The 25,223-nt window shown below is 31.6% G+C and overlaps 1 long non-coding RNA gene across 1 annotated transcript in view; it reads right to left on the bottom strand.

The window, feature by feature from the left end:
• LOC123656409 overlaps positions 1-12,764 on the bottom strand; it is a 32,824-nt gene extending 20,060 nt beyond the window's left edge. The window contains exon 1 of the long non-coding RNA XR_006743533.1: positions 12,623-12,764. This is a non-coding gene — a long non-coding RNA (uncharacterized LOC123656409). The remainder of the gene's footprint in view (positions 1-12,622) is intronic.
• Between the last annotated feature and the right edge of the window lie 12,459 nt (positions 12,765-25,223).

Below are 25,223 nucleotides of genomic sequence, written 5' to 3'. Positions count from 1 at the left end.
TAAAATATTATGTAAACATTGTTGACAATATAACAGGAGAATACAAAAAGCAACGTGCTTCTGACTCTACTGAATATGTGACACTTCAAGCTATAAAATTAAAATATAGCGAAAAGTATTAATTTAAATGTTCGCATCGTTTGTTCTTTTTTGACTAAAATAAAAACTTTTATATTAATTTATCGTTGCACGTATATTATATAAAGCTTTAGTCGAAGGTCACTATTGAGTTAGCAACACGAGAATCAACATAGCTATTTAATCATATATAAAAGAATTGTTCTTATCTACGCTTATAATGGAGCGATCGATACTCGTCGCAAATATTATCTGTTAATGTTATATTCCACTATACATGTAAAATAAAACAAACTTTTAATGCAAAATCGTCGTTTGTTCTAAGGTAGGTAACCTATATTTATAGATATTTTTTACAAATTATGAGGTAAATCTTATTACTGGGAAGCGTTGGCAAGAATGCCGACAGCAAAGCCATGGGGTATTGTTGTCAACATTACTGACAATTTAAAATGTAAATTTCCAGTCTTGACAAAAAATAAGTCGTCCGTCCTAATACCATAATTATATGGAAATAAATATTTGTTAAGCTTTGCATTGTAAGTAAATTTTTTCTTAATTTTTTCCTTTGAGATTTTCAACAAAGAAAACAAAATTGATAGAGCGCATATCCGATGATGTTAACTGGAACTTGTTAAAGTCACGTTTATCAATTGTTTTATTCTTAACTCGCAAGGCTTGTGTATACTGTGAACAAATGTTTCTGTAAGGCCTTCGTTGTGGATGCAAACAGTTTGTTTAAGGCTAGCCATGTACCTGATCGAGAGACAATACGAACGCATTGTGTTTTAAATTTGCTATTATTAGAAAACGTATTATTCTAAATTGGGTTCGCAATAAGATATTCATTTGTTAGTAAATAATAAAATAGACTAGACTTTAATCCCTTTTTACACTACCCGAAAAAACAGGGTTTAAGAATGTTAAAACCATAACATGACAAAATAAACGAAACTGATAAAAAAAATAAAACGACTTAGCGTAGAAGGTCATCAAGTCTGCACAGAACTTATTGCACGTGTCGTGAGTCACGGATTCGTTTGACGTTTAAAGGATTATAAAAGATAGTTCTAGAACTTTTTTTTTTCGATTAAATACCCATTAATTTAACTCCTCTACTGAATTCATCTTCAACGAATTCTAATCAACATCTTAAAAATAGCGTTAGCAAATTTAATGTTGATTTTCATTCTCGCAGGTTGATTCTTAAGATATAAAATCATTTGAGTCTTAACGTTAAAACAACACATGATCTATATCTTAACAATTCTATTAAAGTGGGATCTTTTCCAGATTTGTTAAAATATAGCAAAGTTTTACTTATCACTTTTTAAAAAGGGAGAATGGGATAATGCCTCCCTTAATTAAAACTTTTAATGTGGCACTTCTCAAGCATATATGAGACGGTTGGGAGAGGTCACAAAATGCTATTGGAGTATATTGTGATTTATCAAAAGCGTTTGATTGCGTGAACCACGGGATTTTATTAAGTAAACTTGAGTATCAGGGTGTTAATGGTAAAACTCTCTCTCATAGCTTCGTATATAACTAATGAAATTCAATGTGTATAAATTAATGGGACGAAATCTTCTAGATTTGCGCTAAAAATGAGCGTTCCACAGGGATCGATTCTAGGTCCTTTTCTTTTTTTAATATATATAAAAATGGTCTGCCATTTTATGTTAAGGATATTTGTGATATACTGTTATTTGCTGATAAATCATCACTTAATTTTAAAGTATACAGTAAAAAGGTTCTGTATTTAATTATGACGAGGTCAACAATTCTTTATCGCAAATTCAAGATGGTTTAAAATAAACAACTTAGTTTTGAACGCCAAGAAAATCAAGTGTGTTCTGTTTGCGTTGCCCAATGTTAAGTATCCGAATTGTAATGTAGAAACAAATAACGCTAAGGCTTATTGTCAATGATACTTCAGTTTTCTTAGGGATAAATTTGGATTCAGAATTTCAGTGGAGTTCCCATCCCATTGTCATCTTTGAATGGTAGACTTAGCTCCGTAGCATTCGCAGTTAGAAAAGTTACAACTGATGATGATTCTACATGATTCGAAGGTGTTTTTGAAGGCTATTTGAATAAAGCTATTTTTGATTATTTTTTTGTGGGCCTAGCCAGTGAGATCGAGAGGGTGGAGCAAAGCTTAGGCAACTCTGCGTTTTCCTGAAGAGTGTCCTAGGCGACACAGTGTCTGTCTGACACTGTCTAAATCTTATGCAATAGAGGAACTAAGGTCAATGATGATGTTATCATTTTTATTAGAACCTATTTTCTTTTTCTACCTATATATGTATTGAGTTCTATTTTTCTGACAAAAACTGGACTTAGACGACATAGAGGGCGATTTAAAAGTAACTAGCTATAATTTTCTTCACTAGAAAGACTGAAAACTCTATTTATAGTAAACAAAATAAAGACAGGTTATTGGACCAGATTGTTAGAAAATATCAAACGTACCTATGAGTGTATAGATTGTAAGGTATGGACTAATAATATTTTTCTCTAATTTCAATATAGAATAATAGCAAAAGCCTTGTATAGAAGAGGTTTGTTAACAAAACAATGACATCGAACTGAGGCCGTTATCAGTACATACACGCGCTGCGTGACGGGTGCCTGCCTACGCTATACAGATAATAAATCCTTACATAATTTTAATACTAATAACTACATGAAAGAAAAATATGTATCTTCTGCATTTAATTTACTTTTAGAAAAAAAAATACGATTCTATTTAAATATATCATATGAAAATAATGTGTTATTATGCAAAGTATGACGAAGCGTCGGTGCAATGGTCACAGCACTGGTACGTGGCTGTTGCGGGTGCGGTCGCATTGAAGCAGCGTGATAGATTAAATTCTGATCCTTCTCCTACATAGAGAAAGAGGCCTATGCCCAGCAGTGGGATATTACAGGCTGCAACATTATGCAAAGTTTATGAAATTTAGGCTTTATATAACTGTTGCAACTAATATTATTCGTTTTAGTCCTAGATTTTCAAAGTTAATAGAAAACAAGACAAGCATTAACATTGAATTGAACTTCTCTCGACAGTTTTATAGTAAGTACATAATACGTAGGAGTTAGCTATTTAGTACATTGGGGTTATACAAATAATGAATAAAACCCATTAATCCCTGGTAAATACATATAGGTATGTGATTAACCACGTACGTATGTCTAAGATTTGAACAAATATGATAATATTTATCTCCGATCACTTACTGATTTGGTGTCAACGATCTTTAGCGAGTGAAAAGTGCAAATAATTAATTTCACAACCTATGGTAAGAGTATTTACTTTTACCACTATTATTAAATAGCTAATGAAGTACCGGATATTGTACACAGTTAAATACACATATTGGTTCACGTACTTACACATATACATATGTCTTGTTAAATAATATACATATTTTTTTTACTATGAAGTGATAACACATGTACATATTCATTAGATGGGCTATTCTGTAGAGCGACGATTAACGAGCGTAGATTTTATCTATTAAAATATTATTTTTGATGTAGCAACATTACATAATAACTTCTTAATGCATCAGATCTATTCAAATAAAGATCTGATATATTAGTTTTGTTTTATTATACACGTACATTTTTATATGGTGTATCTGGCTATCAAAAATAATTTAATCAATAATTATAATAACTCGATAAATTACAACTGTTGATAAGTAATGTAATGATATAACTAGTTTAAGATTACATCTCTAATGAAAATTTTTATTTACAAAAATCGCCATATTTGAGTGAGCATACAGACATTCGTTGTAGAATATTTATGTTATATATTATTCTATGTTATAAGTACACCTATTTCTGTCTGTGTTCACTGGTCATAATATCCTCCGCAACACGGTTCCCTGGTAGAGATCGCTTTTTATTCGATAAGGTCGCCTGTTGTACAAAGCTAAGACTAATCTTAATATATTGTATTTTTCTTTGGTGTACATTAAAGAATATTTATTATTATTATTAATATTTATTGAAATAGAAAATGTATTAAATATTTCAATATATTATTGATGAAAGTTAAATACTTTTAAGTAAAGTAGGTACACATATTGTCTTATCAAATTTATTTTGAACGTCAGATATTTGAACTTTAGCGTGTTTACGTAAATAATAAATATTCATAATGAATATTCATACCTTCGCTTATGTTTTCAAAATACCTTCGACGATAATAGCACGTAATAGTTTTAAAATTAATTATTTATTATGTTTGTTGAAATACATGTTTTGCTTAATTTTATTATATATTCTACGACATATGTGTCTTCTACATTATTTATAGTTTGCATCACAAGTACATAAGTTTCCTATAAAAACTAACGTAACCTAAATGTAAGTGTTAAGAGATTATACCAGTTCGAAAAATGGTTTATATTTAAGCAATAATTTTTTTTAATAAATTTAAACAAAAGTACTAAACAATTTAGTAAGATATATGTAGTAATAAAAATGAAATCAATGTACATTTTTCGGTGCCGGCTGTGTTAATTTTAATTTATATTAATGTATAAATATTTGTAATCAAACACTAGCGACACGTGGTCTTCATACAAGATTAAACAATTATCTAAATGATTTTTATTTGTGTGCGTCGACTTGTCAATTTTATTTTATTTTTAATTTATCGATCCTATGTTATATTTTATATGACACTGATTATACTATTACTGATTTACTATATACTGATTTAATTAATGCAAAATTATTTCTATTAATTAAATGAATGCATTCAAGGATCTTACGAACCAATTACAAACAAACATCTAGCTGTTAAAAATTTGTTTATGAAGAAAAGTAAAGGCTATAAAACTATATACATTTAAAAAAGCCATTGGAGCTGAGATATAGTTAAAAAATGTGGTTGACACCGCGAGGGTAGTTTAGTTAATACACAAAATAACCATAGAACATTCGCAATGATTATACATACATAATATTAATTTTTATCTCTTTGAATATAAGTACAGTCTTCCGATAAGATTTAAGTATATTTTCACAAGAAAAGATTGTACAGAAAACTTAAAGAAACTTCTGTAAACATTTAATACATCTCTGAGGTTCGTGATAAAGATTCAAAGCTTTTATTAAAGGAAGAAATAAAACTACTTCTCATAAAAATCTATCCCGCTATTATATGGAAAAAAAAACTGCAGCGATGAAAATGCGCTTCGAAAGTAAGACATTCAACATTTAAAAAATGTCTAAAGGCTTTATACATTTAAATAAATTTAGTAGATAATGTACGTCTACATTACAAGGTTATATAACTGTTTAGTGCTATTGTACTAGATTTGAATGCAAAGGAACCGAGAGTCGATTCTCGCTAAGAACATTAAAGTGCATTTTACTGGTCGTAAAGTGGCGTGCACACGACCGCGCTTCACCTATAAAGTCACTAGCAATGCGAATCAACATCAAAGCACGAGTCCAAATAAAATGAAATGAGGGAAAGAGATTCTGTAATTTCAAGTAATTGCAAATTGCGTAGGTTCTATACGAGTATGCTTTATTATTATGCCATTGTTTCATCGGATGTTTCGTTCTAGTCACAATTGATTGGAAGATTAATGATATGTCTGCTGTCTTAAAAACTTAGAACCGTTTTGCAAATATCTTAGTTTTTCAATGGATTAGTTTACAGAAAAGTTATTATTTTAATTAATTTTTAATTTTTTGATTTTTACTTGCTTAAAAATTCTTAATGTCACGACGCCAATACACACTCTTATCGGGCTGCCCTCAAACAAGGCAAATTAAACACATTTATGATAGTGATAGTAGCTTTATCGCTGACTATTAATTTGTTATGTGAGTAATTAACAATTATGGTTGTAATTTCTTATATAAAGACGATAATGAATCACTTTCTTAATACTAAACATATTTTTCGATCGAATAATGTTCACTTTTGGTTAGACAATGGAAATAATAGGATCCGTTCCTATCATAAATATGTCTTCTATCACGTAGAATTATTTAAAACACCTTAGTTACCAATACAAAAGTATTATCAGTTCGGTTCGTGGAGTACCTCTTATTTTATCGTAAAAAAGCAAATAACTCCGATAAACGGTGATAAAGAATTACTTACGTTTTCTAATCGTGACGTCAAGGTAGATTCTTCAATAAATGAAAGTGAAAACAATACGATATTCGATTATATTTATCGAAACTGTTACAAAGTAATACAATACTGAATATACACATATAAAATAATTATTTGGCTATGAGATCGGAATATTAATCTTTCGGAAGTCAGTTGATTGAAAATCTTTCGCGAGCTGCCTCTTCAACATGTAGGCCAGGGTTGCCGGGCGTCCATATCAAATAAGAGACAGACACGACTTTAATTATGCTTAGCAGACGGGAAACCTTATATATAAAAACCTTAGTACATGACGTGGCCATTACGTCACTATACGCAGTTAGTGCCAATAAAATAAGACGTCTATTCGATACGGCAGGCGACGAAGCATCGATCAATCTGAGATCTAATAGCAATGTCTGACCGAGCCGGCGCCACTGCGACCAACGCACCTTGTTTCAGCCATACATAGACACTAGTGGTTTATTTAGGTCTGGATCTTAAAAATTATGTTTCGTATCCGCTTGGTTTTTAATCATGTTGTTGAAACCTTTTCATTGTTATGAGTTGAAAATTACTAATTACCAGCTAAGTAAACTTAGTCGTTTTTATGTGTTTACACATACATTTTTATTTATTATTACGATAGATAAAAATTAAGTTACTTAGAAATTTGACATTTGTATTAATTTACTTTTTTGGAATATTTTCTTTTATTTTAATTTATCATATAATAGTAATTTAATTTCGAAAATTAACAACGGTAAATAATAACGGGAACGAATTTGTTCACGCGGTTGAATTTTCTAGTCTCTTGGTCAACTTGATCCGATTTTACTAATCCCTTTTGCGTAAGAATGCTGGTTCATCGAAGAAATAAAGCCTCATAGTATGTGGGTGAAATCAACAGAAAAACAGAACCTAAGGTTAGGATATTCAAAGATATAAAATAAAATAAAATATCAAATCAATAAACCACATTATACGCCTACCCACATACAGAGGAGCATTAAGATCATAAATGATCTGATAAATAAAATATATTAGCTTTTAGTATGAACTACTGGTTTAATAGAATAAAACTAAGTGGAGTAAGAAAATGATAACTCAAAGGGAATAGGAAAACGCTTAAAGGCCATAACGTAACGTATACGCCATAACGTATTAGAAACGGCGAACACATATCACGGTATCAGAGTGCTGTCAGTGGTATTTACACGTCGCGACAGAATCGCTACGACACGACTACGAATGTCGTACGATAAATTCTTATTTACATACCTTCATAAAATTATCAACATAAATGCTCACTCTTAGTCATAAAGGTCAGACATGGCAGGTTTTTTGTACAAATTTTTGACGTACATCTCTGTAATAAATGGTATGCATACTATTTATAATAACCTTTACCATAAAGTTGCTTATTTTAAAGATTTATACTTAAATTGTTTTGGCTTAAATATGTCAGATATTATAATTTCTATTAATAATGGTGAAAAGCTTTAGGCTAATACTTTATGATTTCTTAAACTAAAAGCGAGTGGAACCGTAAGTGACATCTAGTTGAATTGTGAAGCAAAAGCAGAAAATCTTAATTATGAAATAATATGCAATTTATTTGGATAAATATCAATTTTATTTTATTTTTCTTAATTTTTTTTTTTTTTTATTGTAATTTGTAACAGCGATTACTACGAGTTCATGAATGTTACCAAATGTGAGGTCTTTATTAATGTTTACTTTGTTGTGTTAAAAAATATATGAAAAAAATAATGAAAAATCTATACCGATGTCATTTTTTCCTAGAATATCTTTAAGTTAGTGCTAAAACTTATGCTCTGTTTTATACGAAAAGTTTTCAACAAATATAAGTGAATACTATAACATCTATTATACATATAATAAAATGGTAGGAAAGTCAAAACTGTACATTGAATATTTTTTTTAAAGAATACTTGGGGTGTGATCTACAATCGATACCGAAGCCAAAAATATAGTTTTTAGAATTTTTGTCTGTTTGTTTGTATGTATGTCCGGGATAAATTCAAAAAGTACTGCATGGATTTACTTCAAATTTGGCACCAATATTATTAAGAAGTCGCGTCAACATATAGGCTACATATTATCACGCAATCACCTACGGGGAACGAGCAGTGAACCTTTATTTCTTCAAAGCATTCTGTAACAACGTGTAATCTAACGACGCATATTTGAATGTTGTTGTTATTATGTTAATAAACATGTTATAAGCTAGCTTCACACTATAAATAAAGACATTCTGTAGTATATTTGGTATCAGCCTTGCACCAGTGCGAAGCCGGGCCGGGTCGCTAGTATAAAAATAATAAAATTAATAAAAATCTTGTAACATTACACACAAGACAATAGTCTTCGAGCAATGTGTCCTGCCAGTGTTAACACGGAGCTGAGACTTGGACACTGACGAAGGGACTGGTCCACAAGTTTTAAGTCGCTCAACGTGCAATGGAACGTGCTATGCTTGGGGTCTCTCTCAAAGATGAGAAGAGAGAAATGAGACTATCCGCGAGAGAATGAAAATAACCGACATAGGCCACAGAATTAGCAAGTTGAAGTGGCAGTGGGCTGGTCATCTGTGTCGCAAGACCGATGGCCGTTGGAGTAGACGGGTCCTAGAGTGGAGACCGCGTCTTGGCAAACGCAGTGTGGGGCGTCCTCCGGCCCGTTGATAGACGATCTACGTAAGATTGCCGGTGTGGGCTGGATGTGGATTGCGAAAACCGGGATGTCTGGCGCGAACTTGGTAAGGTCTATGTCCAGTAGTGGACTGCAATAGGCTGAACTGACTGAACTGACTATTTACATTAAGTATTTACTAATGTTTTCTTTTTTGCTGACAATAAGACTTTTGTCTTTTTACTCATCAATGTCACAATTGCCTTTTCAGAATCAATTCATGTCCTGGGAAAGCTTCTAAATAAATAAAAAAATACTAACGGAGATTACGCCTTAACTGTTTTTAAGTTATTTACCTATTTCGTACTAAACAATGATAATACTTAAAAAAATAATTGTGATTGTTTAAAAAAAAAGAACCACTTCAATTTACATCGACGAGAAATAAAATCAGAACCGTTAACGAAATCAATTAAGTACGCATCATTAGAAATAACTCAAAAACTACTCGTCAGAGCCTTTTTCGAAGTCGGTTAGTAATAATTTATTAAATAAACTGCAAAATAGTTTACTTATAATTATACCACATACCATATATTATCTCACACATAATTATAAAATTACTGATTTTCCGCTTTAACACACATATAATAAATATTTAATTTAACAATCTCTACAAATTAAAACCTTTTCCTTGTCATTTAGTATTTAATTAGTCACAGTCAAATGTAACAAAAATATCAATTGTGTTATTAAAAACAAGTTTTTATTGAATCTAGACATCATTTACACTCGTATAGCGTAACGTAACTAGCTAGTTTTATTTTGCACTGAAAAAGGTAGATGCCCTGTGTAAAGATTCAAACGAAGAAGAATTATGTTTATGATACATTAAATTATATTTTATTATAAACAGTGTTTGTTAATCCGATGAAATTTTTTTATTCAAGTTCCGCATTTTGTATAACAAAAAAGTACAATAAAGCTGGCACGTCCATAACGTGAGAAGTAAAGTGAGATCATTGGCATTCATGTACGTAAAGACAATTTGGAGCAGGTTGATCCTGTATTGAAGGCTGTGCGTGCGCCGAAACTGTATCAGAGCTAAGTTGTGGTAGGTCAGCGTTCGGGCGCGCGCCTGCATTCCGCCGGCTCGCGGCACCGACGCCCACTAAATATAGACTGGACGCCTGAGTGAACGAACTGACCGTCGAACGACGGATAAAATCGCATGCACTTTGACAATGCGCTTTACAGACGGTGTAAATGTGCTCTCAAATATTTATAGACACAAAGAAACACACTGCCAAGTCGCGACGTTTTATCTGGGTAAGTCGCAAAAAATCGTGCGCCAGATTTCAATATTAGTACTTGAATGTTAGTACTTGCTTGTTAGTACTTGCTTGTTAGTACTTGCTTGTTAGTAATGGCTTTAAAAATTATTCAAGCTTGAATAAGTATAATGAAATTACTTTATTTCGTATTCCACGAGTTAGTCGTGATAAAATGCTCGCGAATAATGTCTGTAACGGTCATTTATTTTACACGCAGTTATAATGCTGTATACTGAACGTCGACATGTAGTATTTCAGAATAAAATTCTACTAACGAAATATCGCATGTTTTCGCTAATATATGTATACGACATACATAAATAAAACTTAAATAGCTAATACTGTCTGACAGCGAGACACGGCCAGCAAGAGTGCATTTATTTGCTTATCGGTCCTATAAATGCGCTAACCGTATACGATAACGGAACAATGAGTGTAAACCAGCCCGATACCTACAACATTAGTGAACAGTGTACACTGAGATATGCTTATCTGACAGTGTCAATACTCTTTTGTATCCAAGATATGGTAGTCTATTTGCTCTAATGCGCCGGACGCATTCTTCGGCGCTGAATAACCTCCGACAATGGCTTGACCCATTAGCTACTTATATCAGGACGTGGAATTGTATCTCGGAGTATAAAAGAAATAACTATACTTTTTTGTGTCTAATTCATAAATAATGATTTGAGTAACAAAACTCAGAGAATGCTTGGATTCTTTACAAATAATTTTAAAATTACTTACTGTGTAATTAATTACAAATTCATCATGTAATTTTTTATGTTGTCTGTTTATATAATATTAATTTGAATATTTAAAACACGTAAAAATATTTATTACATAAAGACGCTTTAAGTATAATATCAGCGTTATTGATGTTAGTAAAATGTCATTAATTACATCAATTGTAATTTTAATAAACTTTAGTAAATATGACTTTTGTCCTCTGTCATTTAACTCTGTTTGTCTGACGCACTTACTGATATGTGTCATTACTAATTGTGTATGATATACTCGTAAGTAAAACAGAATAGAGATAAAAGCTTGAAATGGAACTATTTTTAGAGATGCAGTTTTAGCAATTCGCCAAAAGAAATATGGCCTATGTTAAGCTTCAAATTACACGGTAAACAAAAATACACACATTTATGATATCTATATGAAAACATATCAGAAAAGTTTTAAAACAAAACGCGTAAGATCTTACCACGTACTAGGTATATACTTCGATCGCGTGAATGTACCGGAAGAGAGTAAGAGAGTACTTCCGTATACGTTAGCATTTCTACGATTTTAAAGTCTATTCAATAAAAAAGTGGGTAGTTTTAATATTTTTAAGTTAACGAGTCAAAGTGTAAAACAAAAGTAGACAAAAACGAAATTAGCACTTCTGTTGAGAATTCTATATTTTAGATTATAAATTTTGAGTAAAGATAAATAAATAGGAATAGGGTATGTAAAATAGGAATCAGTCAGATGTCTGCGAGATATCCAACTTGTGATCTTGTGTGGAAGAATTTGTGACGTGGATTTGTTTTGAATTGGTGACAATATAGAAAACTTTTACAACATTAACATTTTTCATCAATTTTTTTTTATTAAAAGAAATACAAATAAGAAGTAGTATTTATTTAGTAATATTTTAACTTAATAAAATTTAATTTTTTAAGTTTTTTTTTATTTATACGTAGTAATGAACATTTTCTATTTTATTAAAAAGTCTAATTTTACTTTTGAGAAAGCTTTCATTCGAATCCGTGACTACCAATGCCTTTTATCAGCGCGACCTTCGCAAGAGCATAATGATAAGAGATAACAACAGACTCAGATCGCCACTTATCGAGATCAGGAAAAATATACTTTTGGCTTCTGTTGGGTTTTCTTAAAGGATTTTCTTTTAAAACTTCCTTAAATTTTGCACTAATACAAAATTTTAATTACTTAAAATTATATTTGTGCTTCAGTTGTAATAGATCACCATAGAATCGGAGGTAGAGCCATCGGCAGTGGCGTACGTAGCATACTTTTTGCGCAAGAGTTCGAGCCGGTAACCGACAGGAAATCAGCTGACACCTACTACGAATGAAAACGTTATGGGAGGGGAGCAGTAAATTGACGTTAAGTAACCACTTCACTGCATATTTTAAACCAAATAAAAAATGTTTTTCTTTCAGCAGTACACACTCATTGTCGTAAAAAGATGTTTTTCCACACTTTAGGATGATTAACAACGAGGATTTAGTTCACATTATCGCAAAAAAAGTAGTCGTCATTTTTTTTTTAAATGGCTGTGGTAGGTAATCTCAATCTATAAAATTTGTAGTTTTATCGAGTAGTAAATTAACTCGAGCTACTCGAAATAGACACAAAAAGTGGTTCTGGGCGCGTGCATGCAGTGATCGATCGCACTCACCGTGCGTTCGCAGGCAGTAGGCGCGCCGGTCAGCTGAGCCGTCGCCTGCGGCGTACGAGTTGCTGAGTTCACTTGCACCGCACCGTGAACGTTTACTGCTCCTGAAGCAGCTTGTAAGCTGCCGAGTGGCACTGGATGCGGATCCGGGTGCACTGCACGTGGCTCGATCGGGCTCCGGCCTCGGATCACGAGAGGGCACACACACACGGACCGAATGCGTCAAGCGTAGACTACGTGCATCGCGGCTCTCGCGTACTAATAGCGAGAGTGTCGGCGAGCGACTGAGTGCCGGCGTAGCGCGCGGGGGCCGCCGCCGGCACCCGCGCCGCCCCTCGCCGCCCACTTCCTCCGATGAATGACAATAATGGAAGACGTTCAACTCGCCCGCAAACCGAATAATATGAATCATTGCATTAGGGTGCAGCCCCGCCCGAGTCCGGCCCGCAAAACTCGGCTCGAGCATCGCCTTCGTAAATATTCATCGAGGGCCAAGGTATGGTCGATCTACGTCGTCGCACGGTCGCAGACCCGCGGTACTCATTTCGTAGCGATTGCGATCTAGAGGAACACACATAGAGAAATGTCGCATTTGGCCGCTATGCGGGTAATTCCGAGTGCTCGGGTAGGTACTTGCAATTAGCAGGTTCACATGGCAGACGGCGCGCGGCGGCTGCTGCGGCGCGCTTGCGACGCCACTAATCTTATCTGCGCTAATCTAATCCGGCGCGACGCCCTCTCTTGTGTTTTCTTCCAATTGTGTCCACTCAAGGTAAATTAAAGGTTTTCTCTCGGGAGTTTAAAGAAGACTAAGAATTTGTAGCGCTATTAACGATTATAAATTAGTTATAAAATAACTACCCCGATACGTGACATCTGTTAGAAGTATGTGATAAAAACAATGCATATTAAAATTAACATAATTATATTGTATATTTCAAGTTCTAATCTAAATTTGGACTAAAAATAAAATTTATAATGTCCCTATTGTAAAATTTGGGTAATATTAATACAATAATGATTTTAATGAAACAATCGCTAACGTAAACATCTGTTTAATTACATTTTAATAATAGGTCTTTAGATTGTAGTGTAGTACCTACATGTATAAACAAAAACAAACCAGAATTAAAATTACTAAGGAACCGCGCTATCATAATGAAATAACATCAATTCTTCGAAATTTTACATCTTTTTTGTCGTGCTGGGGTGATTTCATAAATAATTGCATTATAACAATTGATGATTATACGACCTATCTGCCTTAATAATAGGCTAATATATAATGCACGAAGATTTATGGTTTTCCACGCAAACCTTTGCAAAGAATTGGATATTAAGAACAGCGTCCCGGGTCGCTGTCGCGAAGCATCGAGGTTTATTTTATTTTGTCCGATCCTTAAAGTTCATCTCGTCTAGACCGGTTCACCCACGCCCATGCCTCGCACAGATTTCTGCATCTTGCAACCAACCCGCCACACAAGTTACTTTATTTCCCTTTTTATCCTTTTGCAAAACGCCGTGATATTGGTCCTTCCATCGCTTTAATAGTGAAACGATTTACCGCAAAATAATTCTATCTCAAGTATCACTTACTATATAGCGATGTAACACAGCTACGAATGTCGAGTGATTCATTGACGATGCTATAGAGTTAACATATTATATCACTATAATTAAAATAATTTCAAGTAAATATTTGTGATTTTATAAAATAAATCTTTTGATGAAAAATGACGAATAAATTATTTTATTAAATGAAATTTACAAATACAAAAATTTATGCTATTAAAATCTGGTTTAATTAAGGAATAATACAACTATTTAACACGTTTATGAAAATTGGAATTGTCCCCCTCTTTAAGGATATATATATATACTAGCTGTTCCCGCAAACGTTGTTTTGCCATATATCTTATTAAACCCCCTAATCTCCCCCCCCCCTACAACTAAGAGATATGAAAAATAGATGTTGTTCGATTCTCAGACCTACCCGATATGCACAAAATTTCATAAGAATCGGTAAAGCCCTTTCGGAGGAGTTCAACTACAAACACCGCGACACGAGAATTTTATATATTAGAGATATTTTATGTATGTTCGGGGATAACTTCGTCGTTTATGAACCGATTTTGATCATTCTTTTTTTGTTGGAAAGGAGATATCCCTGGTGTAGTACCATGTTAAGGAAACCAGGATGTCATGATGGGATCCCAGCGAAATCGAGGGAAACTCTCGAAAATCCGCATAACTTTTTACTGGGTGTACCGATTTATTTATTTTGTTTATTTATTTATTCATAAGTCAACACCAACAAGAAGTACAACAACAAATACAAAATTAATAAAGTAAACATCGGTATTTAGATAATTGCCTACTTTTTTACAGGTGTTCCGAAATTATTAGGAATATCGTCAAAAGCGAAATAAGTCAAATTAAAAACTTTTGATGATAAAATTTTTTTTGATGATTTTTAATTTAATCGAAAGCCGATGTTTATATCATGTGGTCACATTTAAATTTCATCGAGATCTGATTACAACTTTTGGAATGATCTTTGATAATGCGTATTTACTTGACTATTTATTCGTCTACCTACGTTGTATTAGTTGTCGATATAATTGAAGTCGGTTTTTTTTCGTTTGCCTGCAAACACAATTATTTTGTAACTTAATTTTTAACGATGATGAATGAGCTATGGATCAAATTTTTAGTAACTTTGTCAACATTTAACTCGTTTTTTAATTTGTTGACTAGACTACTTTCCTAAAGCAAATTTTACGAAACAAATAGTGTGAACCTCGCTAATTATACTAAAACAATGTCTTCTTTTGACATATTAATGTGAGTTTCTTTGAAACCTTAATGTTAAATGTCATTCAAACCTGAACATTGTAACATAAAGAGGCATCCATAAAAACTATATGACGTCGTTCAACGCCGAAGACATTTCGCACTTTAATTTCTTAAGGATTCTGTACAACATTTGACCTTCACTTGTAAAACGTAATTCATTTTAACCGACGTTAAAAAAAGAAGATAATCGATTCAAAGAATTTTGTTTCATATATTATTAGTTTATTACACTTATTTAACAGAAGTGTCGGATTTTAAATATTTCATTTTCGTTTCATGTTTTTTTCTCGTGGGGCATTTATTTAATCTTATGTATGATATTTAATCTTTAGTCAATTTTTAATCACATGTGTTTTAAATATTAAAATTGTTATCAATAATTTAGTTTTTCTCCCTAGTAAAATACTCAAAGCCTCGACCTAGAAATATATTATTTTGGCATTGAGTTAAAATAGTATCTTTTTTGTTTCTACTTTATTACAGATTTATTTATGATTAATAAGTTTTATTGTAAAAACATCGGATGTCGAATCGGATCATATATAATAATAAAAAAGGCCATAACAAGTGATTAGTATAATTTCTCTTACGATCGCTGTGCATATACTAATATACTAATAAATATGTATATAAATATAATATATGTATTAAGGTAAAGTTAAAAAATTATGGAATCCCAATCGAAAGACAGTAGTTAAATAGTTTACTTTTTACGTTTAAAACCGTTTTTCCCTACATTTTATATTGTATTAAATCCGAATAAATATCCGATTAATGGGTCTTTGAATCCTAAAACTCTCGTTTTCTATTAAGAAAAAGGATCGGGTTATGAGGAAAGCTTATTTTGCCAATTCCGGCTCCTATAAATAGACAGATATATGTCTCATAGTCAGAATTTTGTCCAGACTCTTCTGGTTCTGGCGACATATGTATTTGTTAATCCTTGTACTCTATCCATTGTAATTTATTAACCGACTTCCAAAAAAAGAGGAGATTCTCCATTCGATTGTATTTTTTTACGTAAATTACTTCAGAACTTTGACTGGGTGAACCGAATTCGATGTTTTTTTTTTATCGAAAGGTGTTGCGTGTCATGTGGTCCAATTTAAATTTAATTGAGATCTGACAAGTACTCTGCGAGTTATATCTAATAATGCGTTAATTTGAATTTATTATGCGTTTAATTGAATTTTTTTCGTCGACGATCGTCGACTTTTAGTTACGTGCGTATTTACGTATGTACATGTTCACGTTAGGTTGTGTTATACATTTTGGTCGCCTTAAATTTGGTAGTTTTTGAGTAATCTTTGATAACGTGTATTTACTTGACTATTTTTTCGTCTAGTTGCGTTATGTTAGCTGTCGATATAATTGAAGTTGTTTTTTTTAGTATGCGAGCAAACATAATTATTTCATAAAAATCGTAATGGTGACGAAAAATTAAAAATACTAACATTTAAAAAATTCTAGATAAACCTTCTCTTAAGTCACCAATTTTGGTTGGTAAATATTGTTAGCATTAAACGTTTTTCAATGTAATTATCGTTTATTGTATTTTGTTACAAAGTATTTAATTAGTAAGTAAATATATAAATTCAACGCAGGAAAAAAATAATTATTATTATACCTATATACAAGAAAAAATTAGTTATAATTTAACACTTCACGTATTATGAGTAACAATAATAAAAAACTTTTTTCATGTAACGTCACAATACATCATACAAATGCTTTTTTAATTCATAATTTTACTCAGCTACTATTATTCATTTGTAAAAGAAAAATATAATTAATAAACAAATATCTTAAGACTGAATACGCTAAAGCTACGTAAATCAGCGCTTGTTACAAAGGACATCAATTGCCGCAGTATGCAGGTAGCGGGTAGCGGGTAGCGGGTAGCGACAATGTAACTCATTATAATCCGGACAAGAATGGCGCTTTGTAGCCAAGCACGGCGAGGTTAAATATCTAATGCCTTTGTATGCCCACATAATGTTTCATGAGCGGCGGTTATGTGCGATATTGCATGGGAAATTTAGCCCTAAATTGCTAAATGAAATTGCAGTCTACACGAATTAATTTTGGAACACTGTATGTATTAATTATATTGTAAAATCTTTTATATATGTTTAATAATATTAAATATAGTTTCAATAGTTTTCTATCGATAGTTTGACGTATGTGTAATATCTGATAAATTAACTCTCTTGTTCCTGGAGTAAAGGTTATGGTCTGCCATGCAGCCTACATATCAGAGACAGTATCAAGCGCAAATGGTTGCGCAAAAGTTAACATCAGCGTAACTAGATATATCCTAATTTACGTTTTACTCGTCACACGTCCTAAATTATATCTTGTCAAAATATTTTTGAACTAACCAAGACCAAGAAAGTAGCCCTAAAACTTTTTAAACAATTTAGCTCCATGATATTTACCAGCGAGTAGTCTGATTCATTTTAGTCCAGAGATTCGTAATTTATATCCAACTGGGAATAATTGTCTTAACATGTGTAATACAAGTAGCTGTAGTTTTTTTTTAACAAATAAATAAGGTTATTATAAATTGATTGACATCTAATTCTAAGTAAGTATTAGAGACTTTTTTATACTTATCAATGAATATTAATCGAATTTGTTTCAGTAAGTGTTGAAACGTATAAAACTGAAATTATATTCTACCCGCATTTTACAGTAACTATGTAAGTCGAGAGATTTTAATCAAAATGAAATTCATTAAGATGACCGCGGTGTTCCGTGATAGTTTCGCAGACTCTAGTTAATTAAGCTCTCGTTCTGACTCATGATTACCATCATAATGAGTATAATATAATATATTTTATTGAATCATCTATTTTTACCGTTACGGACATTACACATATCGCTCACTCTAAATTTTAAATGCAAACTGTTTATTTTTATTATTGTTATACCAAGTCACTAAATACTTTTTAAGAATAAAATATTGAAAAGGTCCATGTTTTAGAGGTATTTATAGTAAAATTAATCGTAATACAAATCGCACTAGTAAATTACCTTTGTACCTACGATAAAACCACTAGTTATAAAGTAAGAAAACTTCAATTGAGCTCTATAAATGGGCTTGAAACAATGTAGATAATTGCGATTATATTGTTTAAACGCGGCACGTTAAACGTTTTTCATTATAAGATAAGGATCTGTTGCATTACGGAATCATTCATCAAGCTCCATAGCGTGTCGCTGACACGCCGCTCATTTCTCAAATCTTATTACCAAGTTACTGTATTATCAAATGATAGCACTACTTGGCAGTGGTAGCGAGTATATGCCCGTTAAATCGCATATGGATTATAATTAAGCCTGTTTATATATAGTAAACAAAAGCCCTATAAATACAAAAAATTCTTGTATTCGTTAATATATATTTACTGTTACTTGTAAAATTGTATATTACAGGATCATATAAAAATACAAAATAGACTTTGAAATAATAGATTGATTATATAGATATAAAATTTTATAACTAAGTATAATGGAAGGCTTACAAAAAAGAAAAATGATTTAAATTTGCGTTAACGGTGATAACAAAACCACGAAATTGGATTCTGCGATATTATCTGCAGTTGGTAGTGACAGGCGGTCCGGTTTAGATCTCCGTGGTTTTTGCCTTCATTCCCATACAACCACCGCATGTCACACCCAATGCCCGAAAAATAGCACTGAAGCGTGTATTTAAAATAATATTGACCCGTTTAAACAAATGTAGTTTTACGTTTTTTTAATTTTTTTTTGAGCTGCAGCTTTGTTTTTATTTCAGTTTTTGTCGTAATTAAATTAACATTTTGAAGCAAACAATTTTTAAACCAAGTTTGTAGCTACAATATTTATTATTTAGATGGTTTTTCATAATTTGTTATTCCTCTAAATTTTAATTACAAAATAAATAAATTAATTTTTTACTTCAAACTAAACCGTCTATGTAGCAATATGTCTACGTATATTTGATCTTAAGCAAAGATAAAGTTAGGCGTAGATTTTTTTCTCTTTAGTCATATTTTATGATATAAATATGCATATTTGTATGTGTATTAAAATGTATACCTTATTAAATAGCGTTAAAGGGGTTTCTTAGGAATATATATTATGTGTATATTTTCCTTTAAATAGGCAATCTTCGCTCTTGTCATAAAAGGTATCAAAACAAAATATTCAAAAGAATGATTTTTATTGGAATAAAAGGAATACTCAAGGAATTTAGAGTAAGTCGACATAAATAAATTACGTCTTCAGTCAATATTTAGCAAGCGGCTTTAGTCGAATAATAAAACATTTCTCGTTTCCTTTTGGGAAATTTAACTTTTATCATGTCATAAGTCAAAATCAAAGCTTACTTATAAGATAAGCAATATTGTATATTAGAATATGTCAGAGAAATTCATTTAGGTACTTCGTTATTGATACTGTTCCTCAACTCCTATCTCCTGATTTGCGTAACGTTCCCTGGCCACGTTAAATCAGCAGACTATTTACCGACCTGTTTCACGAACACACATATCCACTAAGCGAAGTGCCACTCTAAAAATGTGCTTTTCAGACTTCTCGTAAATCTTTATAAAACTGAGGGGGTTGGATGGTTCGTATGACGTTTTGAATCATTGAAATCGTTTCGCCAAATCTGAAACCATTTGTCGGATGTCATAGTAAAAACCATGATTATGTATTCTGCCATGAATAATTATTGGGTAAGGTTTTGTAGTAAAAATGATTTATGTACTTTTTATGTTACGTTTTTACACAAACATGCAAATGAAATATGTTTAAATTCAACAGGACAGTAATAAAACTTAAGTCATTAATTTTAATGTTAAATAAAAAAGAGTAAAGTAGCGAGTAACTAAATACTATAAAAACTTTATTTAATGACGCAAATAGTAGTAATATTTTTTTATCAAACTCTCATAATGGCCCTTCACAATTAACTATACAATACCAGAGTTAAAAAGCGAAGCGTGTACCATCAAAGCTGTTTTTCTAAGAAGCATTTGTAATCCCAGTAATTTAGATGATTAAAATAGATAATTATGATACCATTTTATCGTTAACTGACAAGTTCGTCGACTTTTCGATACAGCGTATTATCGTGATTACACGCTACTAAAGTAATAATCTATGGCACAGAAAACAAAATGAAACAGTATAATATTAGCCCCTCGATAAAAGTATCGACTTGCTGTCATAAAGGCTTAATAACAATGCCAAACTGTTCATTAAAATACATGATATATACACATATATACATATGTACGTTACTTATAATAAACAGGCGTAGGAGGGTTAGAAATATGTTAATGGGTCTGTTTAGCGGCGCTTATTTTGCTTTATGGTAAGCAGGTACGAGTAGATAAGTGGAATAAAAGTAATAACTAACTATCAAGTGTTACATAAACACCTCAAAATAGTTGGCAGCGTAATAAAGATAGCCTATACGAGTATGTTGCAAAGGTGCGATTGTAAATTGCTTATCTATTTTACAGCACTTTTACAGCCAAAACCTTGAGGGTATCAAACTTTGAAACGCTCTAAAAGCTTTATTTTGTACATAAATAGCAGAAATATGTGACATTTTTTGAAATGGAGCGTTTTCAACAAATAACTTTTATGGTATGTTGGTAAATTGTTTGTCTAAATAAAAAATACCTTTATCATAATTAAATAAGCCAAGCGTATTCAGTTATTTCTTGTATCCAGTTGTTAGTCATAGCGGTTGTTTCGCAGTGTTGTAAGCCTTTAAATGTAACGACCAATAGGTTATAAGTTTGTCTAAAATCTTTTTGAGTGTTTCTAACATTAACACTAAATTGGTTTTTTACCTTTTTTTAGGGTTTTTTTTTTTAGAATAGTTATAATTTGAAACTCGATTAGAATAAGATAAGAGTACATTGCAGAGTATTTTACATTCTCGGTGAAAAAATATCTCGTAGGCTTACTTTTCAGAAGTTTCACTTCTGCAGTCTGCCGTGTTTGAATTGAACACACACACTTTTATATGAAATATATATTATACACTCTTTCTTAAATAAAAATTAATAATAGAAATAATATTTCCATCTTTTAATTGTCTTTAAATTCAGCAAACTTAGCAGACTAGATTCACAACTACGTAAATGTTGTCTACTCAGTACGCTGTCACCCTAACAACAATCTCGAGATTATAGAGAGAGAGTTTATAGACTTCGCTGTTGACATAACTAAGATGATTAAATTGTAGAAATAAAGTTAGACTGTTATGATATAAGTTTTATAAGCACATCCGATCTTTTCTTAGTATACTACCCCTCGAGTAAAATTTTAATAAAATGTTACTTTTTAACCGACTTCCAAAAAAGAAGGAGATTCTCAATTGATTGTATTTTTAATGCATGTTAACTCAGAACTTCAATCATCGAATCGTGAGTGGACCGATTTCGATAGTTCAAGTTTGGATTGATTCTGATTATTTTTTTAATTGAAAGATGGTGCTTGTCATGTGGTCCCAATTAGATTTAATCTGAAAAAATGATCTGACAAGTACTTTTCGAGTTATACCTAATAATGCGTTTTTACTTGACTATTTGGAACGAAGTTCCTTACGGCAGGCTTGACATTTGGCTGGGCGACCGAACTGAAAAAAATGTGATACTAAAACCGTAAGAAAAATATATAACGGAAGTCAAATATCAGTCACACGACTGTATAATATGACGTTTGTAAAACTAAAATATTACTAGTAAACTTTTTTTAAATATGTAATTTTATACTGTCGACAAAAAGAAATAAAAACACATCTTTTTTTATTTCACTTAATAGTTTGAATTATTATTATTATTATTTTGTTTGATTTATTTTATTTTACGATATTTGTTATTTTCTAAAATACTAAATTTCCTAAATACTTTTATGTACTTAATTAAAAACCAATCAACAAAATTAAAAAAAAAAAAATCAAGAACTAGAAAATATATATAAAATTCAACATTTTTTTTTTCAAATTGTGTTGCTTCTATACTATCCGAAGGAACTTCGTTCCTACCTGGTGTCCCATGACACCACATAATTTTTCGTCTATCTACGTTGTATTACTGATCAGCGTAATTGAAGTCGGTTTTTTATCATTTGCGAGAAAACACAATTATAGTGTAACGATTTCCTAAAGTAATAATAAGTTTCTATTAAATACAAACTATTTTAGTAAATTATTAATTATTAATGATCACCGACGCTCTAAGAGAACATGGTTATCATTAAAACAACGTAAAACGGGTCCTTACTAAGTAGACGACATCACGAGCCAAATAAATAATATTTTTGGTATATATCTATATGTACTCTCTGCATAGTATGAGTACAAAATAGTCACAATATGATTTCAATAGAAGTAACTGCTATTGTGTGTTTTTGTATATGCCTTTAAGCCTATTTAAGATTTCTCGCCAAAACTTATACTTTATTGTCTTTACATCAGTTACAAGCTATCATATTATATAACTGTCAAATTTATCGACAAGGCTTGTTGTGAGGTTTTCAATTATATTTTATAGAATTTAAAAGTATTATTATTTTTGAAGTTATTTGGGGATTAAATAATATTTAAAAATATAAAAATTATTATTTCTCCTTTTTATAAAAGTCAAATTTAGTAAAAAAATCAAAGTTTTGATTATCACATTGGTTATTCTTCCGGTATTCTATTTATGGACTTACCTACTTTTGGAGTTCGAATTTACCATTAAACGTGGTATTTAACTGCATTGTTCTGTCATCTGTTGTTCTAGGGATAAAATTTATTTGTTCTGAAGCTGCAAAAAATCGTTTTCGCTATCGCAAAAAACTTTTTTGTTACTTTTATGTAGTTTTGTTTGTGTTCTTTTCAAATTTCGCATTGTTATTACTACAATTATACCAGTTTCAATAAGAGGATTAAGACAAAAACACACACATGCTATACAATGACACGAAGAAATACCTACCGCAGGTAAATGTTAATGAAAAAATTACTACATGTAACGTCTTTTGCTACATGTTGAACAGTATCTTTGTCTTAACGTGACAATATGATGCTTCGACATCTCCGAGCTTACAAAAACTTAGGAATTTGAACAGCAAACAGCCGGTAGTTTAATTTTGCTCTAAGTTATTATCGGACATTGGCGAAAATCTCTGTACTATCTAAGATCTAGGGAAAGCCAAGAATCTTAATTCAAAATAATTATGACGAAGCCCTAAAGTAAAAAAGTAGTATAATTGTTATATATTATACTTTAAAGTTACGTCTACAAATGAATTAATGAGACTTTTGTTTAAATCAATTTCCTTAATTTCCTTTTATTATTTCATAATTTTGAAAAAAAAAACGCGGTATAATTGAAACAACGATATAGAACGTCATAAGGGTTGGTGTTAAAATGATATTTTCAAAACAAATAAGTAGGTCAAGAACCTGTCACTACTCGCACCTACCGCGCTAAGTACTTAAAGTGTAAAGCTCGACGCACCGTCGAGTGGCAAATCGGTTGGAGATTGCGCACGGTTTGCGAGCGCACGTATAGAGGACGCACAACCTACTTGAATTTAATATATTTTGACTTTGGTTTATAGTAAAAATATTATACTTTATATTTATGACAATACATATCTTATTTCTATTTCTTATAAATATATGAAAATGATTAAGTTTCAGAGATATTTTGAACTGAAATATTGTGATATAATGATTAGGTGCTAATCTTAATTAATACTACCTTTCAATTTACATATTATTAGTTTTTCTAAGAATGTCTCTCAGAACATAATGCTTGAATCTTAAAATTAGAATTTTTTATGTAACAATGTTATATACAAACTGCCTAACAGCCTAAAGTATATGTAAAATCAGATATATTAGCTGTATAGGGGCCATCATCTGCGACTGCGATTTGAAATTAAACTTGATCAATTATTTTCTGTAACTTTTCTAAATCTAAATACATTTGTTACTATAAAATATCAATTTTTTAATTTCCAAAAGTCAACAGCTCTCGAGTTTTACTTAACCATTCTTTTTGTGTATAGGTCACATCCTAACCGAATTTTTAAATGGAATATATACAATCATGTAATATTTATTTAATCATAAAATCATAAAGTAGTAGGTAGTCAGAAACTTTAAACATTTAATGTTCACGCGTTTGAAGCCGCCGGCACAGCAGCTCGTTGTTGATATGTACGAATTTTATTAAGGATATTATCCGAATAAAGTGAAGCAGTAAATCGCTTAGGGCCTTAATGCCATAAAAGGTTGGAAAAATGAGGTTCTTCTACATTTGTATAAATGTTTCGAGTAAAGCCACCAGATGACTGTGACGAAACGAAATGAAAAAATATTACAAGCCTTTTTTAAACTATATATTTGGTACTTTGTAATTTGAATCCCATATATAAACAACTAGCTGTCCATTGCGCGCGTTGCTACGTTTTTTTTAGTTTTTTTTTTCTCTGACATCCTCTAAACCTCCTGCCAAACCTCCTCTGACATTTGTAACCTTTGCACAAAACACTATGCTGAAGATCATGACCCGACTAGAAAAAAGGTCAGGCTCAACTAGATCATGTATCTGGACCGGATTAGGATAGAATGAGGCATGCCAGATCCGGCAAGCTCTATCAGGACCCGGTCCGGTCCAGATAAGGACAGCCTGATGTAAAATATTATCAAGTATGGTAAGGCATACTGGATCAGGACCCGGTCCGG

This window comes from Melitaea cinxia, chromosome 9 (genome assembly GCF_905220565.1).
Source record: "Melitaea cinxia chromosome 9, ilMelCinx1.1, whole genome shotgun sequence".
Classification (NCBI taxonomy): domain Eukaryota; kingdom Metazoa; phylum Arthropoda; class Insecta; order Lepidoptera; family Nymphalidae; genus Melitaea; species Melitaea cinxia.
Note: the sequence above shows the minus strand (reverse complement) of the source record. Positions and strands in the feature narration are given on the sequence as shown.